Source organism: Lynx canadensis, chromosome A3 (genome assembly GCF_007474595.2).
Source record: "Lynx canadensis isolate LIC74 chromosome A3, mLynCan4.pri.v2, whole genome shotgun sequence".
Lineage (NCBI taxonomy): Eukaryota > Metazoa > Chordata > Mammalia > Carnivora > Felidae > Lynx > Lynx canadensis.
Genome location: NC_044305.1, coordinates 62,214,937 through 62,236,270, shown reverse-complemented (window position 1 = coordinate 62,236,270; position 21,334 = coordinate 62,214,937). Strand labels below are relative to the sequence as shown.

The window sequence follows — 21,334 nt, the reverse complement described above, 5'->3', positions numbered from 1 at the left end:
GAATCTGCTTCAGGCAGCAGCCAGTGTCAGGAAGACAGTGCCTGCGACCTGGGCTGCTTGGGAAATCAGGCCCAGGTGTCCAGCACAACAGACGGAGAACTGAATTTCGCAAAAGGTTATACCCAGGTGTGGAGGGCATGTTGCATTCTGGCTACCTCCCTTCCTTGGGGGAACCACACATACTTCTCCCACCCCCTCTACTCTACGTGTCCTGGTGGGCTGTCTGTCAGTCACAGGGCTCTCCGACCCCCACCCCTGAAAACAAAGTCTGGGCCCTCTATCTGTGCCCCTGGACTTGGTTGTGGGAACCAACGTATCTCCTCTTTGTTTAGGCCTGTTTGGATTGGTCTTCTGTCCCTCGCAGCTGATAATGTCTCGACTGATACACCAGGCTAATAACTATGAAATATTTCAAACCGAAGAGCTAAATCAGAGTAAGAGTGAGGCATCCAAGGGTCAGAGTTCCATAGGACTCCGGGAGAGAGGCCCAGGAGGCCTCCACCAGACCAGCACAGGATGGCCAGAAGCAGTAGCACCCTTAAAGGTAGAACAGTCTCTGTTCTGAGACCCACTCTTCAGAGGACCCACACTTCACACACACACGCATGGATGCACACGCATGCACATGCACTCTCACACACACACACACGCACACACATGCACGTACATACACAGTTAAAGAACACAAGGCACCTCCCTCCCTGGGGAGCAGGCACTCAGCACTAGCAGAGCACGACCTCTACCCATGAACATCCACTCTCATGGGTCACGTCGCTCAGGCCCCAGGGAAATGCTTCTCCCCCACGGTCGAGTTATGTCCTTGAATCCAGAGGAGACTGTTCAAATGCTCGAAAAACATGTGGGTCCTGCTGCTACTGACATCAGAGAGGGCCTGGCTGCTCGGAAGTGCAGGGAGGATTGAATGGTGGAAGCACTTAAGAGGAAAGACAGATTAATTTATCAAATCCTTCCTCTCAGCAGGAAGGCAATGGAAGTAGCATGCCCCGAGCAGGGCAAACATGCATTTCCTTGCTTCTCGTTGTGGTTCCAGAGGTACGCACACGTCAGCAATGCTACAATGGTATGTGGCAGCCGAGGAGCATTTTCCAGCATAAATAATTCATAATTCTCCCACATTTGCATATGTGCAGGTCAAGACGGAACCCACACGAAGCATGAGACTGATTCTTTACCTTGGCAATAGACAGCCGGGGAACCACGGCAGGATTTTACTTTCACAAAAATTTTTACTAAGAGTGAATGAGATTTCAAAACGTAAAAATTCAGCTTACTTAAATATTTTACTTAAATTTTTGTATTAGATAAAATGCATTAGTTTTACCATTGGTTACATTTGCCTTTTAATTTTAATAGATAATTTTGAATATGTGAAAGAAAAATACTTGCTAGGGGCGCCTGGGTGGCGCAGTCGGTTTGGGCGTCCGACTTCAGCCAGGTCCGATCTCGCGGTCCGTGAGTTCGAGCCCCGCATCGGGCTCTGGGCTGATGGCTCGGAGCCTGGAGCCTGTTTCCGATTCTGTGTCCCCTCTCTCTCTCTCTGCCCCTCGCCCGTTCATGCTCTGTCTCTCTCTGTCCCAAAAATAAACGTTGAAAAAAAAAAATTAAAAAAAAAAAAAAAAAAAAAAAAGAAAAATAACTTGCTAAAAGTTGTATGAATGCAATATATTTTGCTCTTTATAATTTTTTTACATTTTTTAATGTTTATTAATTTTGAGAGAGAGAGAGACAGAGCACGAGTGGGGGAGGGGCAGAGAGAGAGAGAGGGAGACACAGGATCCAAAGCAGGCTCCAGGCTCTGAGCTGTCAGCACAGAGCCCGATGTGGGGCTTGAACTCATCGAACCATGAGATCATGACCTGAGCCAAAGTCGGATGCTCAACTGACTGGGCCACCCAGGCACCCCTAATTTGCATTTTTAAATTAAAATACACATTTTTTTTTTTTTTTTTTTTTTTTTTTTACTGCTTCAGTTACCAGTGGCTTAAAATATTTTTATCTCTCAGTTTTGTGGATTGACTGGCTCAGTGGTCCCTTGGCGGCCAGGGGGAGGGGTCTCTCACATGGTTGCAGGTCAAGAGTCAGATGCAGGTTCAGCTGGGCTGTACATCCAAGATGGCAGCATCTTGACTCTCATATCTGATCTCAGCTGGGATTACCAGAGCAGGTAGAGTCTGACAGACTGTATTGCTTTCTCCTGTAAACTTTCCACACAGCTAGCTTAGCCTCCTCATAGCATCTGAGTCTCAAAGGAATCAGACTGCTTACATGATGGCTGGCTTGTTCCAGAGCGAGCATTCTAAGAAACCCAGGTGGAAGCCAAAAGGCTCCCTATGACCTGTCCTCAGAAGTCACATGACATCACTGTCACTGCTTTCTTTCTATTAGCCACAGTCACAGGAACAGCCCAGATTCCAGAAAGAGGACAGCACAAGATCATGAATACTAGGAGAGGTGGTTCACTGGGGGGCTAGCTTTGAAGACTAGCTACCACGGGCTGCCCTCTAGCACTTCAAAGAATCATGTTCCTCACACATTTGAATACAGTCATCCTCAGAACCCCCACAGTCTCATCTGTGACATTATCAGGCTTACGCTTCAGATCCAGAACTTCAGCATCTCCATCAGGTCTGGAGAAGAGGAAGCCCCTCAGGTGTGGATGCTTGGAGATGACTCCTCCTGACTTGAAGTTCTATAAAAAAAAGAGACAAGTTATCTTAACCCCAACAAATGATAAGGAGGTAGACACAGGGTAAATCATATAGATACTCTCATTCAAAAAGGAGAGGGGCACCTGGATGGCTCAGTAGTTTAAGTGTCCGACTCTTGATTTCAGCTTAGGTCATGATCTCACAATTCGTGAGTTTGAGCTACCCATCAAGTTCTGTGCTGACAGTGCGGAGCCTGCTTGGGATTCTCTGTCTCCCTCTCTCTCTGCCCCTCCCCCCCTGCTCAAAAATAAATAAATAAATGTTTAAAAAAAAGGTGGGGGGGGGGGACACTTGTATGGAACAATTCTGAAATCAAGCCAATTCCTTAATTAGATCCTAGTCCTGTTCTCTGGGAGTGGGTGTCTGTGGCTCTCAGTTCCATACTCTGAATTATCCTTCTTTTTCTAGAAGAAATAGTGTTTGTAACCACACTGACTTCTCAGGCTGTTTCTTGCCCATAAAAAATGACTCTTCGTTTTGAACTATCTCTGTCCCTTTCAATCCAAGCTGAAAAAAAAAATTTTTTTAACATGTGGGTTTATTACATATCAAATTAAAACCTACTCCATTAAAGAAAAAGCTCCTCTCACCTTAAGCCCCGCTTAAGCTTGCTATGAGATTCTCAATCCCATTGTCCAGCAGAGAGGATCTAAGAGATACACTCTTAACATTCTTAGAAGTCCTGTTGTGTATCCAAAGGGTCTAAACACATGCCCTTAAATATTTCTGAGCTCTTCACAAAGGTATTACAGCCACACCTTTTCACTATACCTGAGACCACATTTTACTGGCAGCACCCAGGATTTTCTTTGCCCTGAGGCGAATCCTTGCTTTTTGAGCCTTTTGCTGGCTAGAATACAGACCTGACCTCCTTAGATTTACTAATTCTGCTCCAAAACTTCTTTAGTTCATCTCAATCTTCTCCTATTTTATCAGAGCCAGCTGAAAGAAGCCAATTAGCACTTTGAACATTTTGCTTGGAACTGGCCTTAGACGTATCACAAATTCATAGGCACCCTTTCTGTTTTCTCCATTACTGTAGGGGATGGTCTCACATATTTCTGCCAGTGAATAGCTTCCGTCCCCTTTTCTATGTTTCAAGACTTCAGTTTCTCCCTAAGGTTCTTCAGCTTCTGCCCCCCAACTGTCCCAAAGAAAATGCCATGGGTTTTAAATTTTTGTTACAACACTCACTTCCAACACTGTGGTAGTTGGTCTCCAAAGAAGGCCCCAGGGAACAAACCTCCCGGTATTTATGTGGTCTGTGGACCCTGTGTGGTCCCCCCCACACTGAAGCTGGGTGGTGACTCATGCTAACACATGGAACACAGTGGGTATATGTTGCGTACATTTTGGATGTAGGCTTTAAGAGGACTGGAAGCTTCCTCTTCCTCCTTTTTGGAATACTCACTTCTGTGAGTTCTGCTACCATGTGGGAAGCACAGCCACTACTAGAGAGACCGTGTGGACGGAGAAAGACCAAAAGATCATATGAAAAGGAGGAAAGAACCAGCCATCCCAGCACCTCAGTTGAGCCTCTTGATGACTCCAGCCCCAGCCACCAGCTAGCCACAACCGCACGAGAATTTCCAAGCAAAGCAGCAGAGGAAATGCTCAGCTAAGCCTGGTAAACCCACAGAACCATGAGAGATAATAAAATTATCTTTAATATTGCTTTAAACCACTAAACTTTGGAGTGTTTTGTTACATGGCAATAGCTTACTAAAACAACTGAATACAATCACATTTTGTTTCTAATCCTTTAGGTCATTACTGTTCACTAGAACACAAATTATGAGTTCTCTATTACAAAAGCATGATGACTGGGGCACCTGGGTGGCTCAGTTGATTGAGCATCCGACTTCTGCTCAGGTCATGATCTCGTGGTTGGTGAGTTTGAGTCCCACGTCAGGCTCTGTGCCGATGGCTCAGAGTCTGGAAGCTGCTTTGGATTCTGTGTCTCCCTCTCTCTCTGCCCCTCCCCTGCTTGCACTCTGTCTCTCTCTCTCTCTCAAAAATAAATAAACATTAAAAAAAATTTTAGGGGCACCTGGGTGGCTCCCTTGGTTAAGCGTCTGACTTCAGCTCAGGTCATGATCTCGCGGTTCACGAGTTTGAGCCCTGCATCGGGGTCTGTGCTGACAGCTCAGAGCCTAGAGCCTGCTTGGATTCTGTGTCTCCCTCTCTCTCTGCCCCTCCCCTGCTCATATACTCTCTTTCCTCTCTCCTCTCTCTCTCTCACAAAAATACATAAAAACATTTAAAAATTTTAATAAAAAAATTTTTTAATAAATAAAAGCATGATGACTAATTTTGCTGAAATTAAGGCAATAAAATAAATTTCAAAGAATAAATACATGCTAATTTATGAATTATAAATGTCTTTGTTTGTATCATTCATCCAAACATCACTGGCCCATGAACAGAGCCCCTAATGTATATCAGCAATAATTCAGTTTGGTGGTCTTCAGCATTTTGCAAACTTTCAGTCATATAAAAATAATAACTATATATGCATTTTTAAAAATTTTTTTATTTTGAGATAGAGACAGAGCATGAGCAGGGAAGGGGCAGAGAGAGAGAGAGACACAGAATCTGAAGCAGGCTCCAGGCTCTGAGCTGTCAGCACAGAGCCCAACGCGGGGCTCAAACTCATGGGCTGTGAGATCATGACCTGAGACGAAGTCGGACACTCAACCGACTGAGCCACACGGGCCCCCTAAGTATTTTTAATTTTATCATTTTGAAGGTAAACTCATCAAGGCTGAAGGATAGAACATACTTTAATGAACAGTTTATTGGCTTGACTTACAACTTTTGACTATTTAGACATATGGTCTGTGGGCCTCCACTTATACCCTTCCCCCAGGAGTGGAAATCACCAGAACAATGTAACAGGTGCCTGACCAAGGGGGGAGCCAGAGGTACTGCAATAGCCAGAAGAGAATTTGGGCACTTATCTGGGCCAGAAGGAAACCTGAGCAACTACCTCAAAAAGACCAGAGAGGAGCATGGGAATGGAGTGGGTCCTGAGAAGCCAACCTGTCCCATCTGCAGAGCCAATACTGCTCCCCTGGCCAAATGTGAATGGTCTGACCTGGCCTGGGACCAGGTACGGGAATACCACAGAGCCAAACCCCTCCCCAGAGTCATCTTAAAACCTGACCTGTTCTGGAGAGCATCACATCCTTCCAAGGCCCTCAGGTCCGGGCCCAGGGCCTCGTGCTAGGCCAGGAGGGAGCCATAGTCAAACGGAGTCAGAGTTTGCTACTAGTGAGTACCTGAGATCCATGCTTTTTACATCCAATCATTTTTACATTTGCAAATGTCTTCCTTTCCCCCCCAGTTTCCTTCTATGCACCATACTGAAAAACCCTCATCTTTTCTTTGCCAACTTCAAGTGAAATGGATCTGTCCCCATTTTGGTCAAAAGTGTCATGTGGAGAGAAGAGAATGGAGGACAACGAGGTAGAGTAGAGCAGGTGGTAGTAGCTACAGGCCTTCTTGAAGGCCAGGAGAGCTAGACACGTGTGTGGCCCGGATCACACGTATGTCTCAATTCTGCAGGACTGTGCAGTAGATGATCGGTTCCCAAGACTGCACATGTCTCTACCTGCCTGGGCTCTCCTTACTGGTATAGGGGGTCCCTGGGCATGAGACTCTCAGAAATTTCAAGGGGAGCAGTTGGGGAGGATGGCTGACCGTACGCTGGAGGACCAGGCTCACAGCTCTAGTGTGGAGGGAGCATTGCCTGGTTTTGAGTCCTTGCTCTGCCCTTTTCTAATCTGGAGGCCTTAGGCAAATTACTTAATCCCTTTGTTCCTTAGTCTCCTAATCAATAAAATGGGAAGATGATGATGATGATGATGATGACGACGATGATGATGGTGGTGATGCTGATGATGGTGGTAATAGTGATGATAGTGTCTGCACCACTGGGCTGCTAAGAGGATTAAATGAGTAACACAGGTAAAGTGCTGAGAACAGAGCCTGGCACACAGAAAGTGCCAATGTTAATGGTTGCCAACAGAGAAAACATTCCAGGAGAAACATGGGGTAAATGTAGACTTTTGTGAGGATTGTTTCTCAGTTAAATGCAGATATATTAAGGTGTACTCAGACCTCTTCAGGCCAAAAGTCTTCGTGTGGTTCAGAGCCAGTGCCCTGGCCAGGTACAGAGGTGTCTTACACACAACAGCCAAAATATTTTTTAAAAGGTCTCCTTGGGTTCAGATTAAAATTGTAGTCAGCCACCCAAGGCAAGGAAATGTGACTTTGGATGCCAATGACTCTGGTTTGTCCTGGATTTCTGTAACTTGTACACTGAGGAAACCTTTGTCTTGTCCCCCATGGAGCCTTATTCTATGACATACTGAATGCTGAACTTGGAGTTAAGACTTAATGTTGAAGATTTGCAGGGCAACCTCAGGCACATCCCTTCCCATCTCAGAGACTCAGTTTCTAGCCTGTAAAATGAGGGAACTGGACTAGACACTCAAAGTCCCTAGGTCTCTCTAACATTCTGAGACAATGATTCCTCACCACCTGCCCAAGCCTGGTCCTGGACCAAAGCCCACATCTGGCACAGCATCCACTCAGCAAGGAGCCAAGGAAAGCCATAAAGGTGGCTCCTTGCCCTCCTTGCCCTCCCCTTTGCAGAGAGCTCTCCCCCAGGCCTAGGAAGCTAAGAGACTTCCCATTTGGACCCACCTCAAAGCCTCCAGTGGGGGGCATCTGTCTCTGGGATGGAGGTGAGGAACAAGAACAAGGCTTGGGCAAGCACAAGGAATTAAGACCATGGTCCAGGCAGTATCCTGCACTCACCAAGGACAAGGGGGCGGAAAGAGGCCAGGGGTCCTGAGATCTCAGGAAAAGCCAAAATGTGATTCAGCCCCTGGAGGTGAAGGCAAGTCCGGCCTCCTCCCTCAAACCACCCTGAGTCCCCCACATGGGGTGGGGGCTGTGAACCCAAAATCCACTATAGCTGGTGCATTATTGGAGTCATTTGAAAGCTCACTCCCTGAGAATTATCAAATTAGGCCATTGACTCAGAAGGCTGGAAGGTTCTGCAAGGTTCAGAGCCATGGTTGAGCATGCATGTTGCAGGGATCCCATGCCTTGTGATGTGTCTTATGAGTATGGCAGTGCATCTACCTACATGCAGAGGTTTCTTCACATCTGTGGGAAGGTCTGTGATTGCGCCTAGGGCATCTGTGCGAAAGATGGCAGAATAGCAGGCAGTTATGTGTGCAGGCTCTGAGGCCGGACTTTCTAGGCTTGAATCCCAAGTTTACCAATTACTAGCCATGTGACCTTGAGCTGTCACCTCTGTGTGACCCAATTCACCTATCTGTTAATTGGGATGAATGACAATACTCACTCCGAGGTTGTTGTAAGGATTCAATTGCTTAACCCTCTTGTATAGGCAAGAACAATAGCTATTGTATTCAACAATACCTATTGAGATTCAAGTGCTTCCATGTAAATATTTACAGGTGTCTACATGTCTTTGAATATGCGAATGTACACACCTGGGTGTCTGTGTCTCTCTAGGTATGTTTAAGAGAACTTTGGTGGTGCCCTGGATGGTATGGCAGCTGGCATTTATTGCCTGCTTACTGGGTCAGGCACTGCTCTGAGAGTTCTACAGGTTTTCACGTGGAAACACACATGAATATGAGCAGCTGAGTATGTGTCCAGACACATGTGCCAGTGAGTACCTGTGAGTGTGGCCAGTCAGCCCTGCCTGGTAAGTCCCCTTCCTGAGTAAGCTGTGTGAATGATGAAGGCTCACCATGGTCTGCCTGCCACCGCACTGAGGAGGACAGTGAATTATACCCACCACCCACCCCCCTTTCCCAGGCTCCTAGTTAGCTTGAATTACCATCTCTTCTTTCCTCCAACAGGAGAGGGCAAATGAGGGGCCTGGAGAGGAGCTCACCACTCACAGCCTTCATCTCATCCTACTCCAGCCCTGGTCTTGCCTTGGTCCCGGGAAGCTCAGGAAGGATTCCCACTGGGTTGGGCCATCTTTTCACAGTGTGTGCCTCTTTCTGCTGAGTGGAATCTACTTCTGACTTGCTATGTATCCTCCCTGGAAGGAAATCTAACACAGGCAAGATAGTGAATCCTCCCTGTTGAGAAAGCCTTCACATTTTACCTGTCATATTTCCTTTGGTTCCATTGTCCAATGTTAGTAACATTTCAAGCATACAAGGACATTTGAAAATGTATGAATGTGCTTTTCTTTCTTGCCCTGTGAGTTCATGACCTCCATCTTCCTTGGCCTGAGGCATCCATCTCTGCCTGAAGAGAGACTAAGATGAAGGTTTGATGTAGACAGAATGAGCAGAAGAAAAAATGCTGTAATGTTTGGCATCTGACAGGAAAAATATGATTATGTTAGGTCAAAAGTCTTCTAAACCAGGCTGTTCTCTTAAGAGCATATTTTCTGGATTCCTTTCTTCATCTCTTCTTGGGTGTGACCATGGCGTTTTATGTAACAGATGCCCAGGCAAGAGAAGAAAGGGCTTTTTGGTCCACTCCTTCCTGCCCAGGGGACAGCAGGAAGGCACCAGGAGGAAAGAACAAGGGGAGTTAAGCAGTCCGGTCTGGCTTTGCTCCAGAGAAGGAACCCCAGTGAGGGCCCCTGTCCCGGTCTCCCTTTGGAACTCTGGGAAGACTAACAGGGGCTAGACTAGGAGTTACATAAACTCAGCTTCAAGTGCCATCATTGGCGAGAGGGCAGGCAAGTGACCTTGCCGGGAACCCAGAGGACGCCACACTCTGGGCAACTCCTTGCTGCCACTAAATGTCACGTAAGCTGCCCTTGTATGTCCATACCCCTTGACACCATGTTAGTGAGAGAAGCAAGGGAAGACAGGCTGAGAACTGAGCCCTTGCTCCAAGAGAAACAAAACACCTCTGGGGCACCTGAGTGGCTCAGTCAGTTAAGCGTCCGACTTCGGCTCAGGCCGTGATCTCATGGTTCATGAGTTCGAGCCCCGCATCGGGCTCTGTGCTGACACAGAATCTCTGCTTCATATTCTGTGTCTCATTCTCTCTCTGCCCCTCCCTGACTTGCATGCTCTCTCTCTGTCTCTCAATCAATCAATCAATCAATAATGTAAAAACAAAAAACATCACTGAACAGGACATGCTAAACCATCAGGTCCTGTGATGTTAAAATTGAGTTGAATATTTTGTTGTTTTTCTCACTAATCTTCAGGTAGGGATTGGGAGAAAGGCCACATTCATTAGAGATGAATAAATAAATTACTTCTTTTCTGCACAGATGAACTGAAATGTGTTAAATTTTCAACCCGTTGGCACACACAAAAATAGAGGACTCACCCACCTCTGCCCCCGCTAAAATGCCAGCTGGCCTTTCTGGCTAAAGACAAAAACCCGGCAGAGGACAAGTCCTTGCCTCTGGATCCTAAATTGCCACCTCCAGGCAGTGTGGGACGGGTCGTGGCAGAGCAAGACAAGGTTTCCCTTCAGCCTTCTTAGGCTCATGCACACCAGGTCTCCTCCTCCTGGCTTGTCTGTGCTGTTTTGAAGGAAAAGAACAAGATCTTAATTCTCTTTCCAGGCCCTTCCTGTCCGGGGCATTCAGGCTCCCAGCCCTGGCCAGTGTCTCAGAGGCCACTCAGATCCCTACCCCCCACCTCCCCATGGGAGGTGGGACTGTGGGGTGTGAACTAAGTGAGGTCCAAGGTCTTACACACCAGTGTCTGGGAGGAGAGGCCCCGGAGTGACCAGCACAGGGGGAGGGCAATGCTGCCACCTGCTGGAGCCCTGGGGAGAGACAGCTGTGGAGCTGTGTTCCACGGGCCTTGGGTGGAACCACTTCAGAATCTTGCACTCAGATGATTCACTTTCCTTTTTCCAGAACAGCGTCCTACCTATTCCCTCATTTGGCCACTTGGTTTGTAGGTTGGAGCAGGATCACCATCTCATTTTATGGATGAGGAAACTCATGCCCTAGAAAGAGCGGCATGCCATGTGAAGTCACATGATGGGAGGGGAGGGGGCTTAAAGGCAACATTTGGAATATCTGGAATGGGAGAGGCTCCTTTATGAATGAGGTTGACTGGGCCATCTCCAAGATCCAGGGAGATGGTGTAAGGGAGGGAGGGGGCATCTACATCTTCCTTCTGGGACCGATGCACAAGGCAGTAATGACACCCCTACAATTGGCTCAGGGCCTGGGGCGCCTGGGTGGTGCAGTCGGTTAAGCGTCCGACTTCGGCCAGGTCACGATCTCGCGGTCCGTGAGTTCGAGCCCCGCGTCAGGCTCTGGGCTGATGGCTCAGAGCCTGGAGCCTGTTTCCGATTCTGTGTCTCCCTCTCTCTCTGCCCCTCCCCCGTTCATGCTCTGTCTCTCTCTGTCCCAAAAATAAATAAATGTTGAAAAAAAAAAAAATTTCAATTGGCTCAGGGCCTGACACATGCCCACAATGATTTTGTTTCCTAAGGATTCACACACACATTACTGCATGGACCATTTCGGCTACTGTGGCTCCAAATTCTGAAATGCCAAGGGCAGGCAGGCTACCAGGGCAACCTTGACCAATGCCTGTCTTGATTAACTGGGCTCCTCCATCCCCCAGAAGGTCCACCCCCCAGGGCCCACCTTGGTCCCTATTCAGAGTTCTCAGTCTTTGTCCTCCTTGGTTCCCAAGTCTCCAGGGTCTAGATTCCAGCTCTGCCCCATAGTCTGATGGGCAGGACTCCTCAAGTCACAGGCTGTCCTCCAGAATTGCCCACATTCCACTCCCCTATGCCCAGGGACCAGCCGACAAGGGCGCTCAGACAGTGACCAGAGTCTGCCCCCTCCCAAGTCCCCATGGCAGAGTCAGCTCCTCCAGACCCTCTTCCCCAGCAGGAAAGTCCACTTCCAGAGGCTGGTCCCTCCCAGCCTGTTTGTCCCACCATGAAAAACTGTCAGATGGGGACAGTCCAGAGCCAGGACCGGGGTCTGAGGCCATTTGGCCTCCAAAGGCACCATCCTCAGGCAGCTAAGCCAGCCCTGGGTTCTGTCTCATAATCACGTCACTAAAAGAAATATCTCTGAGGAGGGTCAGACAGCAAACTGGAAAGCCATGAGAAAGAACTGAAGAAAAAGACTAACTCATCTCAGGATGGGCACTGACTTTCCATACACAGAATCGATCATACAGGGAAAGACCTGACTTAACAAAAAGTTGCAACTTCTCAAAAAAGTTCTCAAAATTCGGGGGTGGGGAGTGGAGAGAGTTTTTGCAACAATCAGGGTGACACCTTAACACGTTTTGTCCACAAATTGTCCTTCACTGTCCTTGCTGTTTTTCTGTTGGTAAACATCAGGTTGTTTGTTTATACATGAAACAGGAAAAGGTTACTTATTTTGAACCCTCTGAATTTTGAATCTGTGGCTATATTACCTCTTGAATTAAAAGGGGAGAGAGAATGATACTGTAGATACAAATGAAACAAAATATTTTAATAGATTCTGTGTGAAGAGGTGATGAATGAAAATGTAATATTAAAACAAAAAAATTCCTAAGGGGCACATCTGTCACAGCACTCAGCCCAGAAACCAGGGAAAAGCAGACTGTAAAACTGATGAAGTTCCCTCTGCTTTCTGCTCCCCTGTCTCACTGCCAAGTACTCCTCCTTCCCAAAGCCCTCCTGCACCCATACCACGCCTTCCCCTCAGGAGGCCTTTGCTCAACTCCCCAGTGCCAAGGATGCATTTGGGGCTTTACAGTGCAGACACTATTTCACATTCTGACATCAATGTGCAGGCCAAACCCACTGTTAGGCAGCTAATCCACAGTGAGTCACCACGTGGCGCTGGTGTGGGCTTTGAAAAAGAGTTAAAAGTTTGTTGTAGTGATGTCTTTTGATGAGAATCTAGAAGGCCTGAGTCCTGATATACAAAATAGGTGATAAGAGAGTGGGATCCTGAGGGCCAGCATCCTTGAAGCCATTTTCCCAAATGGCAAGGGCAGCTGGAGGACGGATGGGGACCTTTCCTATGCCCCCCAGTGAGGATAGCAGGGGGCCCCTGTGATCAGCAGGGGGCAGACAGGCAGATGACTGGGGGCTATCTCTGCCCCCAACATGGAGGCACCCTGGCCATCTCTGCCTCCCAGCCCTTCCAGCTGAGGCCTTCCCTTGACCAAAACGGTCTGTAGGACAGAAAAGTTGCCTCTTCTCTGCCCACATTCCACCCCCCACGTTCCACCCCCCACTCCCACCATGGGGGAGCAAGTCCACTTATCCTGATGTGTTTTGTGCACACCAGGAGATGATTTGGCCCATGTTATAAATTCATTAGTTCCAGTACAGCAATCTCTACTCCTCTTCCTCACAGCTGTGCTCATCGGTCACCCTTACCGCCAAGACTCTGCATTGGCCCAAACCTCCTCTTCTCCTGACCAACCTCTGACCTCTCCCCTCTCTTCTTGTCCTTCCAGAGTCCAGGAAAGCCAGAAAGCTGTGGACAGGCCCCAGGCTGCCTACAGGCTGCAGATTAAATAAGGCCCAGCGGCTGGTCGTTTGGCGGGCTCTGCACCAGCAATAGTGCTCCGGAGAGCCTTCTAAGGCAGAGCCACAGCGCCACCTGGTGGTGGAGAGCCACCTGCACAGCCAGGCCCTGGCCAGCTCAAAGAAACTTCGTTGGGTGCCTCTTCCTTAACTATCTCACTGTCCAGTCCGTGAGACCTTCTCTAGATCACAGGAGAACCCCAACCCTGAGGACTGAGGACAACTGTCAAGCTGAGGTCCCAGCCACATCTCTGACACACACACCCCCATACACAAAGCAAAACACCTAGAAAGGGGCCTGGGCTTCTGTGTCAGGGAGACTTGGTACTCCTATATCCTCTGTTTGGAAGATGTCTGAGTTCAGGCAATTACATAACTTCATATGCCTCAGTGTCCTGCCTCTAAAATGGGTGCAATAAAAAGGCTACCAAGGGATACATTCAGTAATAAAGGTCTAGCGCAGCAGCTGGCTCACTGCAGGTGTTCAAGAAACAATGGTTTCCTTTCCTTTCTGTCCCAGCTTGGTGTCTGGAAAACCCAGACTTACTCCACAGCAGGGCTGAGGGGACAGCCAAAACTCAAAGCCTAAGATGAGAAATGATTCTACCTCAGCAACCCCAAGAAACCATTCCAAGCTAACTTCATCTGACGCTCTCTGCCTCTCTCTGAACACCTTGTTTAGAGTGACCAACCCTCCTGATTTGCCAGCGACTGACAAATCAGATTTTTCAGAGAGCAAGCGACCTTCAGTACTAAAGCTGGGGATGTCCCGGGCCAACCTGGATGAGTTGATTGCCCCCTCCTTACCTTTCCTAGCAGTCCAGCCCGAGGGCTTCGCTGGGCCCCAGAATCTTCATTACAACACTCCCTGGGTGATTCTTGTCAACACCAGTCACCACCCCAACATTCTCCTCGGCTTCTGGTGGCAACACTACTCATCAACTAGACAGGAAGCCACCTGAAGCATGACACACACACAATGACAGACCTTGGAAAGGCTCCAACGAACTTTCCAAAAACTGGGCTCTGGATCTGGATCTGCAAAGCCAACCAGCAGCAACGGAACATATTGTCTACTCAGCTTCACAGTCTGCACCCATGTGTTGCTCCCCTATTATCCTTCCATTTATTCATTAATGATTTGTTGAGCATCGGTTGGCCTGGCCCCTGGATTTATATCCCAATGATGGGAAATAAACGATTACCACTTACATAAACACAATAATTTTAGATAGTAAATAGTAGTAGTAAATACTGTATATAGCAGTAAACATATAGTAGTAAATACTACACCACGTTCAAATGCATCTCTAAGGAGGTGATATTTGAGCCTTAAGGAGCTAGCCACTCTAAGACTTGGATGAAAGTGTCCCGGGAGAAGGAAGAGCCACAAAGCAGAAACAAGAAATAGACTAGAGTGACTGGAGCACAGTAAACAGAGACAGAGTGACAGGAGCTGAGGGTAGAGAGGTGGGCAGGGGCCAGTCTAGGCATGCAGGGCCTTCTGGACCACTGTAAGCCTTTGCGTTTTATTCTGCATGCAATGGAAAGTCATCAATGGTTTTAAGCAAGGAAATGACAGAATCTGATTCATGTTCTTAAAAGCTCACTAGGGTTTCTGTGTAGAGAAAAGACCAGAAAGGACCAAGAAGTGGGAAGTAAGGAGTCAGCTAAGAGGCTACTGCTACAGTCCGAGTAGGAGATGACAGGATGTACAGATGCACAGAAGTTCTGGAGGGAGACACAGGACTTGCTGGTGGATTAGAGATGAGGAAGCAGAGGGTACAAAGAAGGCTGCCTCCTAAGTATTTCACTTAGAACCCAGGTGAATGGATGAAAGGGGCATTTTGTGGGATGGGCAAGACTAGGGGAGGATCCGGCTTGGGAGGGAAAGCTCAAGTGCTATGTTTTTTTATTTTATTTTTATTTGTAAGTTTATTTATTTATTTTCAGAGAGAGAGCATGAGCAGGGAGGGGGAGAGAGAGATGGAGAGAGAGAATCTGAAGCAGACTCTGTGGTGTCACCATACAGCCCAATGTGGGGCTCAATCCCATGACCATGAGATCAAGACCTGAGTCGAAAACCAAGAATCAGATTCTTAACTGACTGAATCACCCATGCACCCCTCAAGTGCTGTGCTTTGGGTCATCCAAGTGGAGACGACAGGCATATGCTGATAGAGACGGCTGGGCTTCATACAAAGGCACACAGAACCCTCTATCAACTCTATCCTCAGGCCAGCTTACTAGTGTGAAAAACTACAGTAATTTTTAGTTTAGCTATAAGCAAACGTTGCCTTTTCTTTCTGAAAGAATTCTCATTAAGAAGTTTGAAAAATTGGTGGTGCCTGGTGGCTCAGCCGGTTAAGCATCAGACTCTTGCTTTTAGCTCAGATCATGATCTCATGGTTAGTGAGTTCAAGCCCCACATCTGGCTCCTCGCTGACAGTGTAGAACCTGCTTGGGATTCTCTCTCTCTCTCCCTGTCTCTCTGCCCCTTCCCTGCTGTGCACACTCGCTCATGCTCTTTCTCTCTCAAAATTTAAAAAAAAATTTTTTTTCAAAAAGAAGAAGAAATTTGAAAAATTGGTCATCAGTGTAAAATGATGTTTTGTACAATAACAACCATGTCAGTCAAGACCCTTTTTGGAGGGGCAGCTAGGTGGCTCAGTCAGTTAAGCGTCTGACTTCGGCTCAGGTCATGATCTCACAGTTCGTGATTTCAAGCCCCAAGTCCACTTCTGTGCTGACAGCTCAGAGCCTGGAGCCTACTACAGATTCTGTGTCTCCCTCTCTCTCTGCTCCTCCCCCACTCACACTCTGTCACTCTCTCTCTCTCCCAAAAATAAATAAACATTAAGAAAAAAAAAAAAAGGGGGCGCCTGGGTGGCGCAGTCGGTTAAGCGTCCGACTTCAGCCAGGTCACGATCTTGCGGTCCGTGAGTTCGGGCCCCGCGTCGGGCTCTGGGCTGATGGCTCAGAGCCTGGAGCCTGTTTCTGATACTGTGTCTCCCTCTCTCTCTGCCCCTCCCCCGTTCATGCTCTGTCTCTCTCTGTCCCAAAAATAAATACACGTTGAAAAAAAAAAATTAAAAAAAAAAAAAAGACCCTTTTTGGTTACAAGTGACAGAAAACCCAAGTCTGACTGGCTAAAGCAAAAGGGCACTTTTCCAGTGCACACAATCAAACCACAGAAAGAGAACTGGTAAGGCTAATCTTAAGAATCAGAGATGCATGGGGCGCCTGGGTGGCGCAGTCGGTTAAGCATCCGACTTCAGCCAGGTCACGATCTCACGGTCCGTGGGTTCGAGCCCCGCGTCAGGCTCTGGACTGATGGCTCAGAGCCTGGAGCCTGTTTCCGATTCTGTGTCTCCCTCTCTCTCTGCCCCTCCCCCGTTCATGCTCTGTCTCTCTCTGTCCCAAAAATAAATAAACGTTGAAAAAAAAAATTAAAAAAAAAAAAAAAGAATCAGAGATGCAAACACTTCCAGACCTCTTTACCTCTTCTCCCTGTCTCATTAAATGTGGGCCTCATTCCCCCAGGCCAAGTAGCTCAGCCAGAAGGATCCCTGCTAGAAAGATACCTGCTGGGGGCAGCAGGAAGCTCTAGATTTATATTTTTTATGTTTCTAAACAGAAAGAGAAAAGGACTCTTCCCACATAGCTCAAGATAGAAACTCTGATTGGGGAGGAGGCGGTCACTCTGAGTCACATGCCCATCTCTGAACCAGTCAGCACGCAGTTGGGGTGACGTAGTATGACTGGTCCAGGCTGGTGGAGGGTTGCTCACCAAGTGCAGAGGGGCACAGTATGTTGTAAACAGAAGAAAGGGGAAATAGATGCTGGGAACATAGTACAGAATCTACTGCACAATCTTGTTTTCTGAAAACAGAAGTAAGAATTTTAAAGCGAAAAGATATCTTAGAAGCCACACACACACACACACACACACACACACACACACCGTCCCACCACCAATGCAGGATTCTCTTCTATAACATCCAAGCTCCTTGTGAAGGATCCATCACTTGTGAAGCTGGGAAAGTACTCCTTCACCAGTCAACCCGTCCCATTTCTCAACGGTGGCGATTGTTTTAAAAATAAATGTGCTTCCTTATCATCACCCGTGGGCTGTGGTTCTAAGTTCATGTTCTTTCCTCTAGGTCAACAGTATGTCCACTCTTCTCACAGATATTTGAAAGCAGCACATACATCCCTTTCCAGCCCACTTTTCTCCAGGATCCAGATTCCTTGGAGTTTCAGCTGTAGTCATCATGAATGGCTTAATCTTATGGGAGTAGGAGGGGCATCTAGTCCCCCAGATCATTAACATTAAGGGTTGTTGAATCAGGACTTGGTGGGGAAAGACTGGCGATCAACAGAGGGAGGAAAGCGCCACAGCCCACCTGGCTTCCCCCACGGCATGGACACCACCCCAGCTACCTGCCTGGGCTCCCAGGGGCCGGCCAGCCAGCAGAGAGCATAAAAACACTTAAAGAGAATCCAGTTTTACCATTTAAGTTAAAAAAGAGAAAGAAACTCGATGAGATAAAAATAAATTCAGGAGAAAAAGTTAAAAGGAGGCTAAGAAGAAATAAAAAAGTACAGAGGGAAAGGTGTCATCAAAGTTGTTTGTTTTAGAGAGAGAGAGCTCCACTGGGAGAGAGAGGTGGGGGTGGGGTGGAGGGAGGGGGAGAGAGAAAGAGAGAGAGAGAGAGAGAGAGAGAGAAAGAATCTTAAGCAGGCTCTATGTTCAGTGCAGAGCCCAACACAGGAGTTGATCCCATGACCCTGGGATCATGACCCGGGCTGAAATCAAGAGTCACCAACTGAGCCCCCCCAGGCCAGGTGCCTCTGTCATTAAAGTTTTAAAGAAAAAGCACATCCTCATTAAAAAGGGGGTGTGTAAAGGAATGAAATAGTTACGACAGAACAAAACTGTTTTAAAAATAAGAATAATTAGGGATTATTCACATTATATAATAACAATCACTCAAATAAAATAAAAAGAGTTTTTAAACAACTTTAAATGTTATAAGGCTAAAAGATGAAGCTGAAGGGGACAGGATAGACTCAAGGGCCAGAAGCACCAGGCAGGGATGACTGGGGTGGGGGCGAGGTCTCCTGGGCTTCTGCTAAGTCTGGGGTTGTCTCCAGGCCACCCCTGAAAGCTGAGATGCCTTCTGTCCTGCCAGTCATGCCTTATGTCAGAGCCTCCAGGAACTATTGGGGAAAGGCATTCATTGGGGGCCCCCCTGGAACTGGAGAAGTGTATGCCCCACCAGCATCACTCAACCCCTGCCTTTCAGCCACTGCACTCGTGAGGTGGATTCTGGAGGCCTCACGCTAATGGATGATCACATCAGAAACCCTCTTTATTTTTTTAAAAATTTTTTAATGTTTATTTATTTTTGAGAGAGAGAGCGAGAGGGAGGGAGAGAGAATGAGCAGGGTTAGGAGACACAGAATGTGAAGCAGGCTCCAGACTCTGAGCTGTCAGCACAAGCCTGATGTGGGGTTCGAACTCATGAACCACAAGATCATGACCTGAGCCAAAGTCGGATGCTTAACTGACTGAGTCACCTAGGTGCCCCCAGAAACCCTCTTTAAGGGTAATTTCACACATCTGCAAATTTTTCCATGTATATAAAATAGGTATATAATTTATATCTTATATGTAACATTATATAACATTATAAATTATATCTAACATTATATCTTACATAGAATATAAATTATTATTTACATAATTACCTATATTTCATAGATAGATAACCACCCCTTGGACCAGCAATCCCACATCTAGAATCTATCTCAAAGATATACTGGCCAAAAATTCAAAGCAATTGAATAAATCTCTTCATTGCATCAGTAGCTACGAAACCAGAAGACTGAAAAACACCCAAGTGTTCATCAGTACAGGCCTGCTGAAGAAACGATGGTCCACCCACACAAACAGAACACCACACTGCTGTACTAAGGAAGGAGGAAGAGTTCTATCTGCAACGCTACAATGATCTGCAGAATACACTGAGTAAAATCAGAGGAATAGGATAGCTTTGGGGGTTTTCTTTTTAATTTTTTAAATTGTTTTTTAATATTTATTCTTTTTTTTTTAATTTTTTTTTTCAACGTTTATTTATTTTTGGGACAGAGAGAGACAGAGCATGAACGGGCGAGGGGCAGAGAGAGAGGGAGACACAGAATCGGAAACAGGCTCCAGGCTCTGAGCCATCAGCCCAGAGCCTGACGCGGGGCTCGAACTCCCGGACCGCGAGATCGTGACCTGGCTGAAGTCGGACGCTTAACCGACTGCGCCACCCAGGCGCCCCAATATTTATTTATTCTTAAGAGAGAGAGAGAGAGAGAGCACAGCCAGGGGTGGGGGGAGGGGCAGAGAGAGAGGGAGACAGAATCTGAAGCAGGCTCCAGGCTCTGAGCTGTCAGCACAGAGTATGATGCCGGGCTCTGTCTCACCAACCTTGAGATCATGACCTGAGCCAAAATCAAAAGTCAGACAGTTAACCGATTGAGCCACCCAGGCTGCCCCTGTATTTTTCTCTTTTTAAAAAGTATGCATTTCCTAGTTCTAGCCACTGAAAAGAGCTTGAAAATATGACAACCATAGAGTAGCAATAATCAGCTCTACAACACAGATTGTGGTCTCCTAAACAACAACACTTCCCTACAAACAGAAGCAGACTCTGGGGTGCCTGGGTGGCTCAGTCAGTTAAGCATCCAACTTTGGTTCAGGTCACGACCTTGTGGTTTGTGAGTTCAAGCCTCACATCAGGCTCTGTGCTGACAGCTTGGAGCCTGGATCCTGCTTCAGATTCTGTGTCTCTCTCTCTCTCTGACCCATCCCCTGCTCATGCTTTGTCTGTGTGTGTTTCTTGCTCTCAAAAATAAATAAATATTTTTTTTAATTAAAAAAAAAAAGCAGACTCCTAGGAGAAATGGTTGATACCAGGATTAAAGAAAAAAATACAAAGTGCAAAACTGAAAACTGGATATTTGAAAAAGATAAAGTGAAAAACCTCTCATCAGACTGATCAAGAAAAAAAAAAAGAAAGAAAAGAAAAAAGACACAAATTACCAGTATCAGACATTTGCAGGGACATCACTATAAATCCTAAAGGCAAGAAGGGAATACTATGAATAACTTTATGCCAATAAATTCCACAAATTTAATTAAATAGACAAATTTCTTGAAAAACACAAAATACCGAAGCTCATTCAATGGTAGGTAACCTGAACAGTCCCATATCTATTAAATAAATTGAATGTATAGGTTAAAAAAAAAAGCCTTCCCACAAAATTGCAGACCCACATTCCCTCGCTAGTGAATTCTGCAAAATATTTAACCAAGAAATAATACAAGACTTATACCTCAAAAGCTACAAAGCATTGCTGAAAGAAATTAAAGGCCTAAATAAGCATAGAGACGTACCTTGTTTATGGAATGCAAAGACTCAATATTGTTAAGTAGGCAATTCTCCTAAATTGATCAATACATTCAATGGAATTGTTGTAGAAGTTCCAGGATGTTTTCATAGAAAATGGCAAGCTGATTCTAAAGTTTATATGGAAAGGTAAAGGACCTAGAATGGCCTCAACAGTTTTGAAAAAGAACAAAATTCTTTTAGATTACCTGGTTTCCAAACCTATAGTAATCAATACGGTGTGGCATTGGCATAAAACCACACTGACATATAGGTCAATAGAATAGAAGGATAGTCCAGCAAAAGACCAACACATTTTTATGGTCAATTTATTTTTGACAAGATGTCAAAGCAATTAAATTAGAAAAGGATATGCTTTTCAATAAATGGTGCCAGAATATCCATACACAAAAAATTAGACCTCTACTTACATCACCCGCAAAAATTAACTCCTAAATGTAAGAGCTAAAACATAGAATAAAATCTTGGTGACTTCGAGTTAGACCAAGATTTCTTAGCTATGACATCAAACATACCATCCATAATAGAAAAAAAGGTGATAGTTTGAATTTCATCAAAATTTTTAAAGTTTTCTCTTGAAGAGACTCCATTAAAAAATGAAAACTC

General features: G+C 46.3%; 1 long non-coding RNA gene across 1 annotated transcript in view; it reads right to left on the bottom strand.

Annotated features, from left to right (window-relative positions):
• Positions 1 to 1,987: 1,987 nt before the first annotated feature.
• LOC115510522 overlaps positions 1,988 to 21,334 on the bottom strand; it is a 30,886-nt gene continuing 11,539 nt past the window's right edge. Inside the window, exon 3 of the long non-coding RNA XR_003967746.1 lies at positions 1,988 to 2,710. This is a non-coding gene — a long non-coding RNA (uncharacterized LOC115510522). The remainder of the gene's footprint in view (positions 2,711 to 21,334) is intronic.